Source organism: Mandrillus leucophaeus, unplaced genomic scaffold (assembly GCF_000951045.1).
Source record: "Mandrillus leucophaeus isolate KB7577 unplaced genomic scaffold, Mleu.le_1.0 Scaffold193, whole genome shotgun sequence".
NCBI lineage: Eukaryota > Metazoa > Chordata > Mammalia > Primates > Cercopithecidae > Mandrillus > Mandrillus leucophaeus.
Window position 1 is genome coordinate 2,721,753 of NW_012101954.1, and position 7,819 is coordinate 2,729,571.

Below are 7,819 nucleotides of genomic sequence, written 5' to 3' on the forward strand. Positions count from 1 at the left end.
AGAAGGAGTTTTGCCATGTTAGCCAGGATGGTCTCGATCTCCTGACCTCATGATCCACCCGCCTCGCCCTCCCAAAGTGCTAGGATTACAGGCGTGAGCCACGGCACCCAGCCACAAACGTAGTATTTTAAGAAGGCAAAATTCATGCTTTTTAAAAAAACCCCAAAGATCAAGATGTCCAATGAGGACCAGGTTTGTCACAGCCTGATGCTTGAGGGTGCTGCCCTATGGGCCAGTCAGGGGAGAGCTGGGTCAGAAACGGGCTGCTCTGTGCTTGTGTGATCAGGGGCAAGTCAGTTCACCTCCCTGAGCTTCCATTCCCTCACAAACCACATTGGATAGGAAAAGTCTTCCTCACAGGTGAGGGAGAACTGCATGAGATGATGCAGTTATGCCTGCACACAGCAGGCTCCTGGCAAAAGTCACTATTAGGGATGATAAAGAGGAGTTAAATATGCTACATCACTACATCGTTTCTCCTAGGTCAAGGGCTTGTGAAAATGAGTCAATTTTGTTTCCATCATGAGGATTCATGAGGAAAATGGTTACAACACTACAGTGTTCTGGTTTTGTTTCCTTGTTTTGTTTTGTGTTTTAAAGACAGGCTCTCGGCTGGGTGTGGTGGCTCACACCTGTAATCCTAGCATTTTGGGAGGCCAAGGCAGGCAGATCACGAGGTCAGGAGATTGAGACCATCCTGGATAATATGGTGAAACCCCGTCTCCACTAAAAACACAAAAATTAGCTGGTCATTGTGGCAAGCGCCTGCAGTCCCAGCTACTCAGGAGGCGCGGCAGGAGAATCACTTGAGCCGGGAGGCAGAGGTTGCAGTGAGCTGAGATCGCACCACTGCACTGCAGCCGGCGACAGAATGAGACTCCGTCTCAAAATGAAATAAAATAAAATAAAGACAGGGTCGTATTCTATCACCTAGGCTGGAGTGCAGTGGTACAATAATAGTTCACTGCAGCCTCAACCTCCCAGACTTCAGTAACCCTTTCACCTCAGCTTCCTGAGAAGCTGGGACTACAGGCACATGCCTCCAAACCTGGCTGGATTTTTTTTTTCTATCTGTAGTAGAAATGAGGTCTTGTTATGTTGCCCAGGCTGGTCTCGAACTCCTGAACTCTAGTGATCCTCCCACCTCAGCCTCTCAGAGTGCTGGGATGACAGGCATGGGCCACCAGGCCAGACCTAACACTATGTTTTTACCTTTAGGATGGTAGAGAGTCACCGTGGGCTGCAGGGAAAGCACTGACACAAGCCACTTCAGCCTCTAGCCTAAGACTCTCTGCACAAAGGCTGCGATATGTATCAGAACATGGCTAGAAGGTCTAGGATACCACTGGGAATAACACTATTAGTGTGATGACTAACGTTCTTTGTGTTTGTTCCTCCACTCTCTTGAACTTTTTCCTAATTGCTTTGTATTCACTGATGTCCCTCCTTTTTCAGAATATTTAATACTGTCTATGAGAAACCAGCCAACCCAGAAAGTCATAAACGGGGCACTGAAGAATCAGGTTCCCTACACATTCTTCTTGCTGACTGTAAGCTATTCCTGAGTGGAGACCACATCAAAGATACACGCGAGATCTCTTTGTCTTCAGCACAGAGAAACTCTCCAGTAAGTTGGCAAAATGAATGAAAACAGAACTTCACTTTCAGGTTTTCTAAACATTTCTTAGCAACAGCAACTTGGTCTTGTCTTAACTGATATGATTTACCAAAAACATGGTTTACCAAAGTGTCACATCATGTCTTTGGCATAAAGCAACCTACACAACCCATAGCACCCACTTCTCATGTTTCTTTGCATAAAGAAAAGGAATAGGATTTTGGAAGAGGGGGAAAAATCAGCTGTAAAGTCTGATGACACCCAAGCCTCATCACACAGCATTTTTCCTCTCTGCTTTCATCACAGGTGCATACACACACACACACACACACGCGTGCGTGCGCACAGGCATGGGTGTGAATCTACCTGGATTCTGAACACAGGGTAAAGCATGGTGCAAATGCCAAGCCTAGTGGTAAGAGGATAAACCAAAGGGGCATATAGCCAGTCACCTTGCCAGTAGCCTTGGGACAACAGTATTTAGGAAGCAAGCTTTGTGTGGGACTTAAATGCTAACTTTATAAACAGTTGGATTCACATTCTTTCCCCCAAGAGATTCTTCTCTCCACCTCCCTCCAAAGGAGTAAAATAAATCTCTGCATTCTGCCCTGGATGACTTATGATCCCGGACCAATTCCATCTCAACACTGGAAGGGGGAAATTTAAGCCCAGAAGTGGATCCAAATGCCACAAGCAATCCAAGACAAAACCACAAGAAAAACCACCCATCCTCAAACCTCTGAGTCTAGGGTCAAACTCCTGATCTACACGCCTTTCTCGGGAAGACAGCCCTAAATCCCTGTCCGGACAAGTTGTGGCTATCTGGCAGGAAAGCTTGGCTTCTGCAAAGGGGCAAGGCTGGACTGTCCATTTCTGACATGCAGCTGAACAAGCATCTGGAACGGTAGAAAAGGAAATGTCCTGCAAACTCAAGGACATGAGAAAGTCCCCTGTGGACCTTCAAAAGGACACACCCAGATGGCTTCAGGCTGAGGAGTCATAGTCATGTTTGTGACTCTTTTTCAGGCATCGCAAAGCCCAGAAAATGCAAAATCGGATTCGCAAACCTCATTGCATACTTGGAACTTGGTGCCTCATGTAGTCATTGGCCCTGGGGCAGGACTGATGGCTGACCCTGGGAGAAGGCTCTGGAGGCTCTGACTTCAGCCCTGGCCCTGCCTTGTGGGAGTGAATCCCGGGAACCTACAAAATCACTGTTCCTTCTCTATAATCTTATTGTTCATGTATAGAGTCTTACAATAAGAAAATTAGCCTGCTGAGCTAAAATAAGGCCCTTGAACACCAACCCATGGGAGACGGAAGAAAACTACACTAGCATCTAGAACACTGTGGCCCATGATGCTTTAATGCCAGCCTCTGCAGCCAAGCAACCCCAGAAAATAAAAAATCCCGAGATTATATACCAAAGGTGTGATGCCTAATGCTCCTATGACAACTTGAGTGGGCCACAGGGTGCCCAGACGTTTGGTCACACTGTCTGCGAGGATGGCCCTAGATGAGATTAACAGTGGAATCAACAGGCTCTGAGTACAGCAGATGGCCCTCCCTAATGTGCGTGGGCCCCATCCACGCAGTTGAAGGCTTGAATAGAATAAAAAAGCAGAGCCTTCCCTCAGGGAGTAGGAGAACTCCTCCTGTCTAACTGCCTTCCAACTCGGACATCAGTTTTTTCCTGCCTTGGGACACAAACTGAAACATCGGCTCTTTGTGACCCTGCAGCTTGTCTGCATTTAGGCTGGACCTTATACCACCAGCCCTCCTGGGTCTCCAGCTTACAGATGGCAGATCCTGGGACCTGTCAGCCTCCATAATCACATCAGTTGATTCCTTACAATAAGCCTCTCTCTCTCTCTCTCTCGCTCTCTCCCCCGTCTCTCTCTCCCTCCTCTCTCTCTCTAGCTATCTCTCCACACACACACGCATACACACACACACCCTATTGATTCTGTTTCCCTGAAGAATCCAAATACAAAAGGCTGTTAGCAAGAGTCCTCATGTATGCTTCAAATGCCAGTTTTGACATAATGAGCTGAAGAAATTACATTTCAAACAAACAACTCTCTGAAACACAACTCTCTTTACAAAAGAAGAGCAATTTCTGCTGTTTCCACTGCTGGGTGTGTTAATAGGGATAAAACTGAGACTTCTGAGAAGTTTAAAGACATTGAGACACGTTCCCAGCTGAGGTGCACCGGCTGTGTTGACAAGGGTCTCTGTGGATGGTGGGCAGGAAACCTCACAGCGTATAAATGGAGTTGGGGGTACAGGGACAGGGCAGTGGGAGTGAGGGTGCGGGAAATCTTCACACCTTTTTTTTTTTGAGACAGAGTCTCACTCTGTAGCACAGGCTGGAGTGCAGTGGCACAATCTTGGCTAACTGCAACCTCCACCTCCGAGGTTCAAGCAATTCTCCCTGCCTCAGCCTCTGGAGCAGCTGGGATTACAGGCACCTGACACCATGCCCAGGTAATTTTGGGATTTTTAGTAGAGATGGGATTTCACCATGTAGGCCAAACTGGTCTTAAACTCCTGACCTCAGGTGATCTGCTGCCTCAGCCTCCCAAAGTGCTGGGATTACAGGCATGAGCCACCATGCCCAGCACATTTCTCAAAATAAAAGAACTCTTCCTTTACTAACTGTGCACCAGTGAGAAGCCGGGAAATTTAGGAACAGAGCCAATCAGCATTTTCCACATACCTGGAGATCCACAAGCCTGTCTGAACAGTGGGCTCACAGAACAGTGCAGTTCTGCCTCAGAGAAAGAGAACGTGAGAAAATGGGAAAATAAAGTGCATTCGAAGCCTAAAAAACCTAATCAAGTCTGGCTCTTCTTCTCTAAGTGTAGATTCTTTAACATGTCTTTTTAAATAATAGTCCATAAGGCTGGACACAGTGGCTCACGCCTGTAGTCCCTGCTACTTGGGAGGCTGAGGCAGGAAATCACTTGAACCCAGTAGACGGAGGTTGCAGCAAGCCGAGATCTCGCCACCACACTCCAGCGTGGGTGACAGAGTGAGAGCCTGATTCAAAATAATAATAATAGTCCCTAAAAGTTGAATTTTTCCTGGGTGCCAGCTAAGCAATTTAAATTTGTGATCAAATGCAAAACATCTAAAGCACCCTGCAAGGCACGTGCTGCTGGTATCCCTGTCTTACAACTGAGGAGACTGAGGCTCAGGGAAGCCGACTTACCCATAGCCATGTAGCTAATTAGTGGCAGAGCCAGGGTTTGAAGCAGGCAGTCCAATGACCAGAAGACTTGCAGTGGGGCCTCCTTCCCACATGGGTGAGTGAAAGTGCCACACAACTACCCATGGTCTGAAATGTGCCGCGGAAATAGGCTGCGTGGGGCTTGAGAGTACAGACTATGGAAGCAACTCAGGAAAATCACAGGGCATAGTGAGCACATATGACCCTTTAGAGGGCCAGGGGGTGCTCCAGCTCAGACCTCCCCAACAGGTCGCCTTAAGCCATCCCTGGCATGCCCTGCTCTGTCACTCCCACTCACTCCCATACAAAAGCCCCACTCCACGTGACACCAGACTTTGCGGCCACTTGACTTCAGCACTAAAAAACTCTTTGCCCTCCCTCATCACACTTTCCGGAACATGTCACTTTGCACAGTTCACATTTTCATATTCCACACTGATCTGGACACACTTCTAATAAACCCTTTCTAAACTGTGACTCCCACAGGAGGTGTGCTGGTTTGCAGCCAGCCCACAACCACTTCCTCCCTCCTTTTGGCATCTATATCCTCTGTGCCCTGGGTGAAGCCCCCTCCCACATGGGCCTGGCCACACCGCCAGTTCCAGGAGTGGACGTGAGCCTGGAGCCTGAGCCAATCCAGGTATTGCCATCCCCAGGCCATGGCAATGGCAGGGGAGCCGGGCAGTGGGGAAGGGAAGGCACCACCAACCCGAGCCAATGACCCTCTGCTGTGAAGGCTGGAACAGGGGAGGTGGGTGCCCCTCCCACTAGCCTTGAGGCCCAGATGACATAAGCCATCATGCCACCATCTAGAAACAGAAAATAAAGGCAATATGGTGGAAGGCAGATTGGAAAGAGAGAGACCAAGTCCTAAATTGACTACTAAGCCAGCTCTCCTTAAAAACTACAAACTCTCTTTTTCACCAAAGCCAGCTGGGGCCGGGTTTTCTGTCACACATAACCTAGCAAACCTTAACTGCCTCGAGGTCTCAGGGAAGGCACTGCACGAAGGGAAACCACCACTGTAATCACAATACCTTCTTGGGGCTTTTTCCATATTTTAATAGTTAGCCTTCCACATGTAAGTATAATTTTCCTATATCCTCAAGTCTGTTTAAACCCCAGGACTCTGCCCCTTATAGAAACAATGAACTATACCACAGAAGCAGAGCGATTTTTTTGCTTAGGGCTACCTATGAGCAGGCTTTCAATGAGGGCAAACATCCGGCGACTGCGCCTCCCAGAACTGCCATGAGCCTGAGGCGAAGGCAGAGACTACCTGGCTGTGATGAAGCTGAAGTCCCCTGGGTCCCTTTGCGGGCAGTGGGCCAGCCGTGGGAACAGGACCCTCATCTTACCCAGAGACACACGCAGCTCAAGGACAAAGCGCCTGGTTCTAGAAAGAGCCCAGGTTTGCAATCAGACTTGGGTTTGCAGCCTGGTGCCCCCACGTCCAGAGCCTGTCCCCTCAGCTATGTACTGGGTGGTATTGAGGGCCAGTGAGATAGCAGTCTACGAGGGCAGCCCAGCTAGCACCCCCCATCGAAAAAGGAACTTTGGGAAATAAAGAAGTGAAAAGACACTGCTGGCCCATCGTCCACAGCGGGAATCTTTCTTTTCTGAGATAGGCTATTATTAACCAGGAGGCGTCAACCTGGTTGAGACGTAAAGTGGTCGTTTTATTAATAAATAAATGTCCATACTGTCTTCATAGGAACAGGCAAGGCCAGATAATTTCTAGAAGAGATAAAGCACCGTTCCATCCAAACCAAAACTCATTTCTAACAAGAGAGAGGAGAGGTTCAAAATTACTTTAGTCTGAAATATAATCCTGAAGCCAGAGGGTTTGTTTACTCAACGGACTGCTCACCAGCTGCTCAGAAACAGGTTTCGTGTGAGTGCTCATACATCCCACTTATACAAACAAGGAGGCCGAGGGAGGACACCAGCCCCCAGCAGGCCACAGTGGGGAGGCCTTCCTTCCTCGCCCTTCCCCACAAAGAAAACAAAACAGGACTAAACCCTTTAGACTCAATTCAGTTTTGAGTGTGACACTCAGAGCCACCGACTCTAAGTGCAGAGACTGAGGTTCAGTGCTCAGCCCTGTAATTCCCTTGCTGGTGTGCTTCTGAGCAAGCCTCTCATCGTGAACCCGAATTTCTTCATCCATTTCTACTTCCTAGCAGGTGTGGTCCAGATTCTGATGACAGAACACCTCTAACACCTCTCGTTCTACTTACTCCAAGGGGCCACAGGCTTTCTCACTTCTCCTGAGGCCATTCCAGGTCATCCCAACCAGCCTGGGTTTTCTCCTTCTTCTGAATCCTGCAGCCCCTCTTCATAGGCACATCACTGCCACTGGGCACCATCTACACATGACCTCCAGGCACGCGGGCCCCTCCTGCATCATCCACAGCACTGTGGATGTACCAGCAGGCACTGTGAGACGGCAACCCTGAGTGCCAGGTAATGCACATGTGATCTCATCACAGCCTCCAGCCAGTGAGGCAAGGAGGGCTCCCGTTATCAAAGCAAGGAAACCAAGGCCAGAAGGCACTGAGTGACCTGCCCCAGGAAGCAAGCAGGGCTCAAATCCAGGTCCATCACACTCCACAACATGAGCCCTTCACACTCCAGCAAGAGGATAGGAACTCACCTCGGACCTCTGGATGTGCCCCAACCCTATGACTCAGCACTCAACAGACACTTCTCAGGACCCAGAGGTGCCCCTGCAAGTTCTTTTGGTTGCCAGCCAGCTCCTGTGATGACCAAAAGCAACCAAAACAAGCTTGTGTCAACAGAAGGAGGGCACGCTGTGCCTCTGACTAGGAAGTTTCAGTCTCATGAAGATTTCAAGCCATCTAAATTAATCTGCAAGCTTAGTGAAATGCAGTAAGATACCAACCAATTTCCGCTGAGGATCTATATGAGCTGATTCCAAAATTCATGGGGATGGGAGAAGCAGCAAG

General features: G+C 48.8%; 1 long non-coding RNA gene across 1 annotated transcript in view; it reads right to left on the bottom strand.

The window, feature by feature from the left end:
* LOC105538503 overlaps positions 1-7,593 on the bottom strand; it is a 19,227-nt gene extending 11,634 nt beyond the window's left edge. Inside the window, exon 1 of the long non-coding RNA XR_001005916.1 lies at positions 7,507-7,593. This is a non-coding gene — a long non-coding RNA (uncharacterized LOC105538503). The remainder of the gene's footprint in view (positions 1-7,506) is intronic.
* Positions 7,594-7,819: the final 226 nt, after the last annotated feature.